Raw genomic sequence first — 16,672 nt, forward strand, 5'->3', positions numbered from 1 at the left:
TTGCAGACCAGGAGAATATTTTACTTTTAATTCAACATGTAATAAATCATTATGTCATTAATAAGTATCTGTTTCTTATGTACTTTAGCTACTTTTTATATCCATTTCAGGAAACAAATATTTAACAAATATTTTTGGAAATACAGTAACCAGAATTGTTGACATCAGACTGCTTTCTATTAGTTGCGTAGTTTTCTGTCCTTTCATACATTGAGGGTATGTCCTTAATCTCCCCTTCTTCAACTTCCCCATTTTAGTTGACACAGTATTTCATTCCAAATTTTTTTGTATTTATTAATAATTATGATAGAAAATTACACCATGTCTTAATGAAGACATATATATTACTATTCTTTTATTTTCTGGGAATTCCAGTTTTGCAGAAGGGAAGTTTCCAGTCATAATCAAAATCTTTTAACTTCACTATGTAGTAGGTCTAAATTAGTATAAATAGAATATACTAAATAGTGTAGTAGTATATAAATACTAATAAGTAAACACCCATCCGAATTAAAATATCTTCCAGCCCCTGGAAAACATAGTCAAAATACTATCAGAAGGATGAAATAGAAAGTAAGGATTCTGACATGAAACCAATGAAAATCCATAAATAAATAAATAAATAAATTCCACTCAATCACTCCCATTTCAGGGCACATGTACCAAAAAGGCTTCTTATAAATCTTAAACTAAAAGCCATACTGGCTAAACGGTCATTGTCTGCTGTTAAACAGCTACACTAGATTTGCATTGGACTAGTCACAAGATTAAAAAAATCTGCTGATGTTAACCAACATTAAACTTGCAAATTTTATTCACTGAAAGATGGTAAAAAAATTTAGTCTCAAACTAAATACACAGTAGTTTCCAGCTTCTCAAAAATTATGCCAAGGCTGTCTAAAACCATTAATGCAAGCAATGATATAATCTCAATTCCATTTTTAATGTAAATTTTCATGTCTCCACTTCCTCATTAGAAGAAGTAACTTAAATAGTTTTCACTGGTAAACTATACAAAGCTGCAACACATATGAAGGAGCGTGCTGTGATGAAGGCCAAAAATAACTTAAAAACAAACAAACAAACAAGACTAGTGTTACATGCTGATATACTTCATGTAAGTTAACTATAATAAGGCTCTACTACTTTCATTCTTTAAGGAATAACTACACAACAGTAACTGTTCAGTGTCTTTGTAAACTACATGACTTGAAGTTCTACTATCCGCCTTTAGTCGTATTACCCAAGAAATTCTCCCGTTTTTTCCTATACCGTAGTAGAAATGCACTTGACAAGCAAGAAATCTAAAAAACGGGGACAGGAATAATACAATAAATTGTAACACACACAGAGCTACAATATTCTAATTTCTTTTTTAAATGAAAAGATATTTTCCAATAACTAGAAATAAGGACAAATGCTTAGTTTATGCTGGCTTCACTAAATCTGAGATCTGTTACATCAAGTCTGTTACAAACAACTACAGGGTATTCAATTTAATAAAGGAGATTAATTTCATATAAAAGAAATAAAAGAAAGGAACTAATAAACCAGACTAATAGTCACTCATCTGAAATACAAGGGCTTCTTTATAGCAGCTTTCAATTCTCATTACATGTTAAGCATGGTAATAGCAAAAATACCAAAAATCACCAGAACGCATCTTAATGTTAAGAGAATATGTGACAATTTGCAGCTGACCACAGGAGGTGGGGGTAAAGCAGTAATTTGGAACAGCCTAAAAAACCGAAGAAATTAAGCTGTTGTGACATAAATATACATTTGTATATTCAACCTTAAAAATGGTCCCATTTCATCTCCAAGTAGTTTTCATGGTTTATCAGCTGGATGAACATGAAATATGAAGTTTAATGAACCTAATACTTCAGATTAGGTCCCTGCACAATGAAATTTTACACTTGGAAAGAAGGGAAGGGAAAAAATTTAAGAAGGCAGAACTACACTGAAGTCATTCCAAAGTAATTTTAGGTATGATGCAATACAGAAAAATGTAAGATGAGGAAAAAAAGTGAGGATGAGAGATAAGATTACATAATTAAGGTTCATCATGTGGACATCTAGATACCACTGTTATGTTTTCAATTTGGGGTAAGAGATCCCAAGGGAACCGGACTAATAAAGTAAAAAGACATAATTAATGACAAAAAACTGCAGTGAAAGTAGAGAAAGGGAGATGAAAATTAGATTGGGCAATGCAAATATGTTATCTCACATGCTCCACCCAAACAAAGCAAAAAGTAAGGGAGGAAAGAGGAAAAAAACAAACTAGCCTAAAGCAAGTACCACAAAGACTGAATGGGGGTGGGGGGAAGGAGAGGCAGGGAAGAAGCTGGAATTCAAAATAGAATGCAAAACAGAGTAACAATATAGCAATGTGACATTATACAAATTAGAAGTGTGTCTTTTAAAAGCATAGAGATTAATTTCCAAAGATCAGCTACATAAATTTTTGTATTAACCACAAGTTTATAAACCACATTATAGTATTTTCTTATTTTATGTTTAGTCACTAGAACATCTTATATACAGTACCACGAGAACAAGCCACAAGCAGAAACCACACCCTCAACCACCACTACCTTCAAAGAAAAATTAGAAGATGATCAAAATTCATGGGGATAAATATCCAAGTCTATCACAGGCAGTAATTCCTCATACACGAATCTCTGTTTTTGTTTCTTATGCACTGAAGTCATGGAAATGAGTAAGGATTCCTTGTGTTCTGTCCTCAGCTAGAACCAAGTTCACATTTTGTCTCAGGCAAAATTTTAAGCTTAGACAACAACTGGGTATACAAGCAATAGCCAGCTCAACAAATAAACTGCAGCTGGGCATCCTAGTTTCAACACTTTGCTTCTAGTAACACAGGCGATCAGTATGTTGTGGGATCTGCTTAGATATTAATTAACACACTAAACATAATTAGTCACATTGTAATTGTGAATTACAATTCACAGGCAACTGCTGGCCTTCTATCACAACAGAACAGGTGTGAGCATACAGCTGGGGCGATAAAGCATCCTCCTGCTTGTGCAGCAACCCATACTGGATTTGGTATTTTGGTATATGTATTAAACATATTTTTTAAAAATGAAAATGGTAGCTTTTCAAATATAGCTTGCCTCTTGTTTTAATTTATATTGTGCAAATTCTTATCTTTTGCTACCAACAAAAACCTCAGATATTAATACCAAAGGAACAATAAGATAAACATGATTGATCTTAATGCTGGTTTTCTGAAACTCTTCCAAAATGCTGAGAATAAGTATGATGCCTATTTTTAGAAGAAATATTTTATAAAGAAACCTGTTGCCCAGTCCATCAAAGGAAGAACAATATTAATACATTAAATAAAGGACTGTGATTTGAATTTTCTTGTGTGCATTACAGCAGTGAAACTGGATTCATTCTAACAGGATTTACTCTTTGAATGCCTTCCAAATATGATGCAAATTAGACATGTATTTTTTTCCCTATTTAACTAGAAGAATAAAATGAATAAAATGGTAATTAATCCTTAAAAGGATTGTTCTAACACACAACATATGAAAAAAGTTCAGTACTTGAATCTAAGCTTATTTTGAGAGATTCTGATGACCCATGAAGCATTTTTATAGGTTTCCTACTGGGAGAGTAAGTTCTACTTACTATCTTAAGATAGACTATTTGTACCAAGAAAATAATAAAGCAGAAACCTTCAAATGCTCTGTCAATTCAGTAAGTATGGTAAGTTTTATACACTAGACAGACTTTTTTTGTTGTTTTGTTTTTTAAAATTAATTGAAGTTTTATACAGCAAAGAAGTGGAGGATGAAGAACTGTCATTTACACACTTCCCTATGGGAAGCCAATATGTTCATGACACAAACTTGCAGTTTGCTAGCTGCTATAACAAGAGAAAATCAAACCCTATGGCCCCAACCCATAAGCAAACCCTATTCGTTAAACAATAATGGAAGCCTTCAATTGTATTTAGTAGGCAGCTCATACAGCAATAGTAGTTATGGAAATCATAAACAGAAGGATTCCAGGAAACAGATTATTATATATGTTTATGCAAAGAAAAAACAAGGACTTCATTTATAGGAGGACAGGGCAAAATTTATAGAATGTATGGAAACTAAAACCAGACTCAGATTTTTTTGTGAGCCTCATGATAAGCATGAGAAAACACAGAAAAACAAAGGAAAGCAAAAAAACCCCCACAATTCAAGGTGTCAGAATTGCTGTCACCAACCTATGCACACAGCTATCACCCTCAGCATCTCCCAAGTTGGGATTGAAGGGACAAACTTAAAAGTTTTAGCAGATTTGGTTTTGCCGATAAACTTCTAGAATTGTTATTTTTTTAACACTGTGTGAGAACTCAGTGGAAACAGAAGAAAATGTGTAAGAAAAAGTGGCAGGAAAGATTTAACTACTCCTCAATGTGATCTTACTGAGCAGCCTTTGCTTAAGACTTGGTTATTAGCCAACAAGTAAAGCTGTCCTAGGACTACCTTCTCAGTCACATTTTCCTCCCATTTGCAAAGTAAATACTACAAATGCCACTGCTCAACACAATACACACTTAGGTGTGAGAGAAAGAAATACCTGAAAAAAGGAAATTTAATACTGCACAATCTAGAGATACTTGCCAGGGCATTTCAGACCAAAATAAAATTAATGTTCTTTGAAATTCTGGAAACTTACATTCATTTCTGAATTTCAAAACACAATACACAGTTCAAGTTAAAACTATTTACTCATTTTCTCCATCACCATACTGTAAACTGTTTGGTATAAACTTGTTTTAAGAACAAGGAATTGTACTTTCTTTGATAAAACAGAAATATGCAAGCAAACCACCAAAAAATAAGTCTTCCCTGTTCATATTAATACAATTGTGCTTGCATTAGTAAAACAGGAGACTTCAAGCAGAAATTCACTTTTACAGCCCGAAACTGTTTGAAATACTCACAATCTTCTCTTGGGAGTCACAGGTATGTTTCAAAAGTCTGAAAACAAGACAGCATGTGTTGGTTCTACCAGTTTGCATTTTAATAGCATTTTAAAAGCATTTTATGCACATTAAATCACCTTCTAATGCTTCTGCTTTGACCAGGTATCAAAACAGGCAAAATTCTCTTGTCAAGAAAGATCAACACTTTTTATAGAAAGACAACATCTTAGCAAACTGCTGATTTCATATATTGAAAAAATGAACAAACTGGATTGTACTAATTACTTGCTTAAAAGGGAAAACACATAAGATGTCTCTGCTTTCATTTAATATCCAGATCCTTATCAGTAACACAACGTAATAAAAATTAAAGTTCACTGAAATACCCTTTGTTTTCCCTTTGCTACGCAAAAATAGAAAATATTAAAGGGAGAATGTTTTATAGAGTTAGGATTAGCTTCCAAGGATAAAGCAGATGAGAGATCATTTCAAATACTTAAGTTCAATTATGCATTACATATGAACTATGAATTAAATTCATTGCATGTTCCTTTGCTAAAAAGGACGTTGAACTGAGGTGGGCTCGGCTGCAGGGGTCTGTGAGAGACACCAGAAGCTGTCCATGTGTCAGACAGGACCAGTTCCAGTCAGCTCCAAGATGGACCTGCTGCTGCCCAAAGCTGAGCCCCTCAGCCATGTTGCTGATGCCTCTGCTATAAGGTATTTAGGAAAAGGTAAAAAAACACTGCACAGCAGCTAAGAGGGGTGAGAATCACTGGGAGAAACAACTCTGCAGACCTCAAAGTCCTTGAGGAAGGAGGAGAAGGAGGTGGTCCAGGCACAAGGGATCACCTACAGCCCACAGAGCCCATGCCAAAGCAGGCAGATGTACCATGAAGGAAGCTGCAATTCCTACAAAGTCCATGTTGGAAAAGGCTCCTGGCAGGAGCTGCAGCCATGTGGGGTCTAGAATAGAGCAGTCTGCTCTCAAAGAGCTGAACCTATGAAAAGAACCCATGCTGGAACAGGTCCTGGAGGACAGTCTCCCACAGGAGATACCCCACTCTGGAGCAGGAAGAAAGCACCATGAACTGACTGCGACTCCCATTCCCCATTCCCCTGCACAAATCAGGAAATAAGAATTGAGAGTGAAGCTAAGGCTGAAGGAAGCTGGTTGTAAATATGTTCTTATTTCTCAGTATCCTACTTCGCTTAATTGCTAATAAATCAAAGAATAGAATATCCTGAGCTGGAATGGGGCCCACAGGGATCACTGAGTCCAACTGCCAGCTCTGCACACTACAGCCCCAAGAGTCACACCATGGGCCTGAGAGCATTGTCCAAAGGTTTCCTGAATTTCTTGAACTTTCCACTGCAGAGACAGGCTAGGGTTTTTTTGGTGAGATTACTGAGTTGGAGTAGTTGTCAAAGGTAGTAGATGAAGTTAAGCATTGGAAAAAAAAAAAAAGAAACAGCAGGGTGTAGCTAGGAGTCAGAACAGCAGTAGGAGCAGGAACACTGCTAATGCAAGGAAGCTTCTAGCTCTTCTTGGACACGGAGTTGTAATGCACCTTTATTCCTGTTGTTCTGTAAATGGCAATTCCTGGCACAATACAACATTCTTATGAGAATGCTGGAATGATTAGTTCTACAGTTGCTATTTGCTCAGTAGGATGCTAGAATGACCTGTCAATCCAAATACTATTCATGACAACACGCCCCAACTCCAGACACATCCCCTGCAAAAACCTGTCTCAATAAGTCTTCTTGAGGTAACAAATGTATGGCTACTAGAAATAAAAATAAGAAAAACAAAGAATTTTGTTCTGACCCCTTTAATTGTATGTCTTTTTCAAGTAATTCCAGGTAAAAATCTGGAACATCTTCCCATATATCCAGTCTAGGTCATGTAGTTAAACCGAGATTTACAGCATTGTAACTTCATAGAAGTTACAAGCATTTCAATTAATGAAAATAAGTCAACAGAAGTTTGTTAGAGTTCATCACAAAAGTAATGTTATAGCCTTTCCTTGGTCCATGTGGCAGAGATAACACCACCTCTTAATTAAGGAAAAGGATAATGAAGAGAGCAGAAGATGAAAACCAAGGCAGTGAATCCAATTCCATTTAGTATTTGTTAACAACTGAGTAACATAAGATATCACAAAATATAAAAATGCTCATTCTAAGGAAACTGAACACAAAACAGAACAGTTTTTCATCAGAACAAGTCTTAACATTATGTGAAGTTAAAAAGAAGTATAAAGGTAAATACAACACAATTGCCTGTGATTATACTAGCACTAGGTTTTTCTATGAAGTACCTAAATATAAATATAGTATATACTAGGACATAAATGCATAGTTAAGGAGAAGCCCAGGTTTATTGACTAGAAGGCACCATTACACATGGGAAAACGAGTTCACAAGAGAAAACAGACGAAAAATTAAGCACATCCGAAAGCAAGAATAAGGGAAAGAAAACCAGAAATGAAAACCAGTTCAAGAAAGAAGTGCTGAGAACATACCCTGCTCCATTGCTATGTACAAAATGTTCAACGCCATGGCAGAAGTCAGGAAAAGGGACTCCACACTGGAGCAAGTGAATGTGTTCTAAAGGAAGCTTCAGCCTATGGAAACCTCACATCAGAACCAGCTCTCGGCAGGTCCTGTGGCATGTATACAGGTATACCCATTGTGACAGATGCACATGTCCCCTTAGCCAAACAGCAAAGTTTGCAGAGAAGAAAAAGATCTGAGCCATTAAAGGGCCAAGAGCTCCAGTTTTATCTGTTCTCTGAAAACCCACAAAGGAGCAGAGTGACACAGTGAGCAGCCATGCTCATGAGCTTGGAACACTGATCATTCGATTAAAAAATTAATAGCAAGTAGCTTTTCCAAGGATCATTTGTCAAGGAACAAAGGAAATTATGGGCACAAGGAGTCTCATGCATGCTTTTCCCATTGTACACAATGTGACTGTGAGCAAACCATGTTATTCCATAAATCTGTGAAGCCTAAGTGAGCCTTCTTTGAGTCCTCTTTGCCAGGCAGTGTGGCAGTGATCTCCCCTGGGTGGCCTCTCAAGGTTGCTCCTTGAAGCAGAGAGACCATTTTACCCAAGGTAGGTCTTTTTAAAGTGAAGGATATCGAATAGAACAGTAACTTTGATTTGTTCCTGGTAATTTTGTATTATTGTTCAAACGGCTGGTCACACAGTAACAGAGTGAACTTCGGCACCAAACTGTACTTCACAGTTTTAAAACAGCTTATTAGTAATTCTTTTGTTAAAACCCTTTGACAGTAGTGCATTAAATGATCTAAATCGTGTCAACTGATGACACCCATTAGGAGAAGTGGCACTGCAGTCTTCTCACACTAGAGAAGTCTCATCTGTAAAGATTGTAGCTAAGGAGAGGACTCAAATTTTATTAGTTCTTGAAGGATTATATCCCATATGCCACAGGAGGGGACCTTGCATGGGAGCAGGGGAGAGCAGAGGAGTCCATTGCAATGTTAGATCCTATGGCCTGGTCCAAAGGGACAAGGGTTGGAGACTTAATGGAAAAACCTTTAATTTGCTATAATTGGTGATTTGCATTTTATGTTACAGGAATTCCTATAAAAGGAATTTTATTCCTACCCCAACCAGCAGCGGACAAAACTCACAAAAGTTAGCGCCAAGTGCAGCTGTGACCTGACCTGAGCTGGCTTTTAAACCCAGTAACTCCCCACAACACACTACCTCTCTGTCCTGAGCATTCAACAAATAAATGGAGTTCCAAGTCATGGACTGAATGAACTCAGTGAAAGTTTCTGGGCATTTTACAAGGGTGGTCCATACTTAAAGGATCTGTGTATACATCAAAAGACTGGAAGTGGTGTGTAGGAGGTGAGGATAATAAGGATGTATTGGGTAACATGGGACCTGAACATATGAACAGTACAGAACCGGGGATGGGTTTGTAGGTGTAATTTGTACTGATTTGGGCTTGGACAAACTACATTTTCTTCCAAATAGCTTATATCAACTCATGCTCTGGATTTGTAAGCAAATCAGCATTGAAAACATGTTCCAGCTGTTGTTGAGCAGTGGTTACACAGAGCCAAAGCCTTCCCTGCTTCTAATACCACTGTACCAGTGAGAAGGCTGGGGGGGACACAGCCGGGCCAGATGACCCTAACTGGCCAAAGAGATATCCCGTACCACATAAAGAAGGACTGTGGGGACATTTGGAGTGATGGCATTTGTCTTTCCAAGAAACCACTACATGTGAAGGAGCCCTACTTCTTGCAGGTGACGAACACCTGCTGATAGCAAGGAGGATATGAATTCCTTGTTTTGCTTTGCTTGTGCACACAGTTTTTGTTGTCCCTGTCCTCATCTCAACCCCACGAGCTTTCTCGTTTCCTTGTGACTGTCTTGCCCAGCCTACAGGGGGCCAGGGAGAGAGGATCTACGTGGTGCTGACATGCCTCCCAGCCTTAAATCACAACTAGTTTTATTTGCCACCTCCATAACACAAAACAAGCCAAGAGAAATAACCATGAAGGGGAAAACAAATAACTAGCATTAGTGTCTAAACCACTGTAAACATATTCCCTGCTCTCTACAACCTCCACCCCAGCCTCCTGATAAGATTTCCCTGTAGAAATGTATTTTACTCTGGTTGTTGGAGTACGAAGGAGGATTTTCAAGCTTCTTCATTTGCAGAGTAAAATGAATCAAGTGCTCTTCCCTGGAAAATGCTATTCAGCTATAAACCACTAGGACTGAAAAGATGACACATGAAAAACAGTATGATATCCATCCTAATTTTAGACTCAGTCCCCCCAAAAAATGGTTCTACTGCGAAAAATATTATACTTGTAGAAGATACATGGAATTGGAACTATGCCAGGTTGGGTGAGACACTTTATCCCTTCTGGATACTGGATTTTAAAAAAAAATTATATTGTATTTTTATAGAAATACTTGTTTTCAAAACATAGGTGATTCAAAAGATGCTTAACTCCCTTTTCAATAAACTGCATGGGCAGACAAATCTTTTAAGACTTTCCAGTAATTCTACTATCTGTTTTGTCTCATGCAACATCAAGGTTTGACTTATGAGGAAGAAATCTTCACATTTCTTTTACTTCCTTTAATTGTTCAGTCAAAAGTACGTATGAGAGAGGAAAATGTATGTAAAATCTACAGTACCTTGTTCCTCAGCATAGCAAAAACTATTAAGGCGATAAACTATTTACACAATTAGTTTTCACATGTGAGAGCAATGGCAAGTACAGTTTTAAAGACTTACTTATACGCTGGTTACTCCTGTTTCTTAGTAACACTGGGCTTTATTCAATCTGAAAATCTTGCCTGGCATTTAAAAAAAAGTAAATGTCAACAGCCATGAGTCATACATATTTTCTCTCTCCCAGGGCATGTTCAGTAATTTCAAAAATTTCAAGTTATCTCAATTTTAGATTACCTTAGCTAAAGGAAATACAGTACTGTCAGCATTACTCACAGCACAGTTTAAAAGCAGACCTATCCTTGAATGAAATGAAGAGAAATCAGATACCTTGAATACAAAAGGAGGAAAGAGAGGCTACTACTGAAGGAAATCCTTCATGCTACCAGATGAGGTCCCTACAAGTGCCAAAAATTAAGGATATACTTTGCCTTATAAAGATCTGACACCTATTAGACAATCTGCAAGAAAGTACTCCAAACTTTAAAATGGTACTAGTTCCCTTATAGCAAAAAAAAAACCCAAAAAGAAAAATATTTTATGATAAATCTGTTGATAGACACACATTCACTGACTTAAATGATGAACCATAAAATTTCAAATATTTCAAATCAAAGCATAAATATTAAGAAACAAAATTTTGATCTGTGACAGACAACTGCACACCTTTGAGAGTGAAGAATGGCAGCAAGTGGGAAGAACAAAACCACATCACACACACAGAGGACTGCAATCCCATTCAACCGTGTCAAAAATGAACTAGATTTCACATATGTACAATTCAGTTCTTGTATATATACACATACACAAGTTCAGTCCACCAATAAAAGCAATGAAACAAGAAGAAAATTTCAAGGGAGTTTTGCTGGAGACTAAAGTTCCTCAGAACTGGGTAGAACCAGATTTCATGTCAGCTTGATTTCGTTTTGGTGTTTATAATAAAATTTAAAGGTACATAAAAAATGATCATCAGTTCTCATTCTTAGCAGACCATTACACTCCACCCATTTATTTTCAGGAAGGTATCCCATATATTTTAGTTGGGATACACACAGAAGTTTCTTTGCCATTTTTGCAATTATTTGTGTCTGGTAAAGCTCTTTTCAGGTTTTAAATAGAATCTTGCACAGAATGGCTTAAAATCATAATATAGGAATCAATGTCTTTACTTGATACAGATTACTGTTTTCTACAAAAATCTGACAGACAGGGGTATAAGATTAATCATCGTACTGCCCTTCTTATACCACTCCACAAAATCCTCTAGCTTTTTATTTTCTGACTCCTACATAACGGCCATGGATTTCAGGTTGAAGGAGAATCTTAAGACTTAGCTTGTACTTAGCTAATTTGTTGAAATTAATTCAGCTAAAAAGCATTTCTGCAATACAGTTTGAACAGAACCTAAATAGTCTGATTTAATGATTTCTGAGCCTGTACATCAGAAAGCAAAAAATTAAAGCTCTGCATTTTATTACAGAGGTTGCCTTGCTGAGATCTGCAGACATCTGGCAAGAGAAACTGGAACATGCTAGAACCCAATCTGGATTTTTTAGCTTTCAAAGTATAACCACTGCCCACTGAAAATTAAAATGAAATTTAAGATGTACCCAAAACCTCCAATAGGAAACAGAAAAAAAAAGTTTACTTTTCCTAACCAAAGTACCTGTGAATCCTACTCACATCTGGACTCCTGAATTCCACTATAGGGAAGGAAATGGAAGATAATTCAAGAGCTAGCAATTTCTTCAGTATTGTTGTGATTTAAGTCCAGCTGGCAAAGGACTCAGTATTTGTCTTATTGCTTATGCCCACTCTTACAGACTCTATATTGGTGTTGCAAGTGAATTACCACCCCCACATACAACAATGGTAAATATGTAGCTATTTAAATGCCAAGCTCGATAATTTTTTTTTTAATTTGGAAAAATAAAAAAAATTAGGTAATTATTATTAAAATACCTATAATTAATATAATTAATATATTATATCAATATAATTAAATTACCTAATAATTAGATAATTAAATTATTATTAAATTATTATTGTCTTTTGTTCCAGAATGAAGTCTCTTTCCTGTGCTATTCTATCTGTCAAGTGATTATTCTGATTAGCTGAAAAAGCAGCAACTAAAAAAGCTGTTTTCCTTGGTGACCTGTCTGTTGTTAAGCACCTTGCACATGCCAGCATGGCAGTATACTTCCCTAGGAAGTGTTTGTTAAGTAACACCTCCTATGAAAGAACAAAGTGAGTGGAAATACAAAATTTATTTGGAATTGATCCACTATTAGAGGAGGGGATGGAGCAGTTTCACAGACAACAAAATGAACATCATAGGAAGAAACCTCTCAAAGATCATTTTAACTACAGGCCAGTTCAACAGCCCTACCACTTTTCCCCTAACATTCTATTTAGAGATTATGTTATGGAACAGAGGTAAAAGCAACCTAAACAAAACAGCTTACAGGCTGAAGCAAATTTTTGTGATTCACCTACATTTGTCTAGTCCACCTTCCTCCAGAACTGCCCACTCTTCTCATTGGACATACATGACTGTCCTTTATTGCTAAGGGAATATAGAATACAAGTATAGCAAACTACATATTATATTATATTATATTATATTATATTATATTATATTATATTATATTATATTATATTATATTATATTATATGATATTATATTATATTATATGATATTATATTATATTATATGATATTATATTATATTATATGATATTATATTATATTATATTATATTATATTATATGATATTATATTATATTATATTATATTATATTATATTATATTATATTATATTATATTATATTATATTATATTATATTATATTATATTATATTATATTATATTATATTATATTATATTATATTATATTATATTATATTTCTCTCTATATACATATATATATAGAGAAACCTATACTTACAGGACCTTTTAACAACTTTTCTGCTAGTTTGCTTAACAATATTCAACTACTTATTTAACAATAACAATACAAACAAACAAACCACAAACAGACATCCCAGAGAAAAGAGGAAGAGGTGTTTCTTTAAAGATTGGCCTTTGCTGGAACAGGACAAAGGGAAAGCCTCAGAACACCTGGCACAATGCTCACCTAGCAGGTAGGGCAGACAGGGGGTCAGAGGAAGTGCAGGAGCATCTGCAGGGGATTGAAACAGCCCTGGAAAGCAACCACAGGGACCAGGGCCGGCAAACAGGGAGCAGGTTTGTTCAGCCTTGAGAAAAGAACATCTGTGGGAATTCTTATCACTGTGGGCTACAAAGAAGGAGACTCCCCTTTCAGAAGGAATCACAAGGAAAAGACAAGGGGTAATGGGTATAAATTATTCCTGGGAAGATTCTGTTGGACAGCAAAGGAACATTTGTCGTAATTAGAAAAATCAGCCCTTGAAATAATCACCTCTGGGATGTGGTGATTCCATTACCAATGTTGGATTCTTTTAAGATCCACTGGACAAGGTGCTGGTGATCGTGACTGGACTATGCTTTTGCCAGGAAGATTGCATCAGATTATCCTTAAGGTCCCCTTCCAAACTGATATACTGTGAGTCCTGCAAGAATGATTAAAAAAAACAACCCAAAATACCCACACTGGGTCCCAGTTTTAAAAATTGTTTATTGTATCCCATGTCACTTTATTTTGACACCCCAACAAATTCTGTAAGTAGTAACAAAAAGCTTTTTAGTACTCACAGAGTACATGAAATCCTAGCCAAATCAGGGAACAAAACAAGCACTTCTACAGAAGAAGCAAAGAAATCCACAATGTTTCTGGGCTTGTCAAAAGAGGGCAGGAACAAATCTTATCAAGATTAAGGGCAACGACATTCCTTTTAAAACAAAAGTAAAAACATTATCACAAACTATGAAAGGATATCATAGGTACTGCAAGCCGATGGACTCATCCCTTTGACATAGAAAAAAAATATGATGCATGCTAAATATTTTTTATTAATTAGATAAGATGAAACTTTGGAGCAAGATTTTCATTTATCTGAGAAAGGAAGTTTGTAAAATCAACAGTCAGTTATTCAAACTAAATAGCATGTGAAAGGAAATTCAAGCCCTCTGCAAAATGTCAGCAAGCCAAATTTCAGAAAGGGATACAATTCTTTTATGCCAGATTCTCCAAGGCAATCATCATACTGGATAATGAAGAGTCTTAAAAATACCTATCAAAAGCCTATCAAAAGAGATAGGATTTCCTCATATGAGTGCAAGTCTAATCTTGTGAAGTCAGTTGCAACACTCATGAAAAGACTCGCCCATGAGCATGTGAATCAGAAACCTAGTTATGAGCCGAAACTACACAACCACCAACTCATAAACACACAGGTATGTTTGTAAGAAAATGTGGCAATGACTTTTATTTCTAGTATAACATAGTCTTTTGCTTGTTTTTATTTTAACAATCAAGTTCATAAAGAAAAAGTATTTTGACATTAGTTCAGTTACAAGCTAACTACTTTGCTATCAAAAATTTGTACAAAACAATCATTCTTAATATTAAGAATACATTTTAATGTTTCTCCTTACTGCAGTAGCATGAAACATCTACAAACTAGAGATGAGACTGTCCCTCCAAAATTAGATTTGTGAAGAAACTTACTTATATATACTTTCATTCATATTTTGTCTAGTTCAATTACAAACCTTTCACACTACTGAACTTTATAAACCTGTAAAAAAAATTAAGTTTTAGATTAGTAAAAGGAAACATTTTTTAATTAACACACTAATGCTTATTAAGAGTACATAAATGAATATTTTGATAATGCCAGAACAGTTGATTTAAGGATTTCTTATGTATTACAGTGCTGATTAGAAGTTTTTCCAAATGTAACACCCACTCACCTACTTGCATGCAATAAGTTGTCAAAGTAGCATTTTAGCTCCTCCTAGATCACATCATCAGTTTCTTTAGCAAGAGGGCCCAAATCCCCCGTTCCCAGTTCCCCACTCAACAAGACTGATTTTTCTGACATAAGGTGAAAGCTACCAGGAGGTGAGAGGCATGGGTCGAGAAAATACAAAAGTCACATTATATAGAAATAACAGACAATATTTTGAATAGGATTTTTCAACTGAATACTATGGACACCATTTTTTTATATGTCTATTACTCAGTAAATTATAAATACATTATTTTTGTTTTCCTAAATTTTCTTCTTTCTGGGCCGAGAAAGTGCATTTTTGCAGGAAAAGAAAAAAGATCAGTATAGAATTTTGCTGAGGCCCAAACTCTGAATCCCAACTGATTTCAGAGATGCAGTAGTTGAAAGTATTTGAGAAGACACCTGAGACTAAAATAAAAAAAAAAAACTGCTTCAAAGATAAATATTCTTTCAGGTCGACAAATACCATTCTCAAAAATGTTTCATTGTCACATTATAAGTCCTCCTTAGCCATTGGTAAAATACAGAAACAAAACAGACTTTTAAATGTATTTTGGTGTAAAATATGACAAGAAATTTGTAGAACAAAATTTGCCAAGTTTATGATAATGAAGAAGCAGGTCTGCTATCAGTAGACTAAACACACTATCAGCAAGTACCTAATTCTGTTGTTGAGAACAGTTGAAAGTTTTTAACTCTTATTACTATCTCAAGTTGGGAAACACTTGTTTTTCCGATGGATTACATTGTCAGTTTAATATGAGACAAGTAATTTCACTAACTAACAATACAAATCAATGTAAAATAAAAATAAAGTAGTGCTACAGTTAAGGGGCTCTAAAAAAATTCAACCATGATGGAAAGGGGAGAAAGAGTTTAGTATTACACATAAATTCCACTTCTGGAACTCTTAAGTGAGTATGACAGCATTAGGGCATGATCCCTTGGCAGAAACATAATACATACTCCAAACTCACGTTGGAGCTTACCTGCCCTAACTCTCAAATTAAGTGCATATGTTTCACAAACATACCATAAATCCACTGTTTTCACCTAAACTGCCATCCCACAATTCAGGCCTGAAATCAAGCCACTAAAGAACATGGCATAGGGAGGTGAAGATCAAGGCTAAAATCAACAATGAATGCCAGGTCACCAAATGACAATGAATTCTGCATTAAACATTAAAATCATCAAAGCATTTTCCAGTTACAATCAAGACATTTTTAGTGTTAGAAACAAGGGTACAATTTACATTGCAGAACCTCCAAATCGACAAGAAGAGATTAGTCTTCTTCTCAGGTCCAAATCACATCTTAGGCTTCCCTTCCCTTCTTTCATTCAAGAGGTACCTTCAAACCCTTCCACAAGATATGGTTGTAGGTCTAATATGTGCAGCTCTTTTCCAAACACAGCTGTTTGCTCTTCTCAAAGATAATAGCCTCAGCGACTCAAATGTTGGATTTTTGTCTTCTTTTATCCTCCAGAAGTAGACATCCAACCACCCAACTTTTGAGTCAGACTTTAGCAGC

General features: G+C 35.5%; 1 protein-coding gene across 50 annotated transcripts in view; it reads right to left on the minus strand.

Moving 5' to 3' along the window:
- PAM (peptidylglycine alpha-amidating monooxygenase) overlaps positions 1–16,672 on the minus strand; it is a 123,469-nt gene that overhangs the window by 71,480 nt on the left and 35,317 nt on the right. The gene's annotated exons all lie outside the window — the stretch shown is intronic.

The sequence above is a fragment of the Cyanistes caeruleus genome, chromosome Z, assembly GCF_971803275.1.
Source record: "Cyanistes caeruleus chromosome Z, bCyaCae1.hap1.1, whole genome shotgun sequence".
Classification (NCBI taxonomy): Eukaryota; Metazoa; Chordata; class Aves; order Passeriformes; family Paridae; genus Cyanistes; species Cyanistes caeruleus.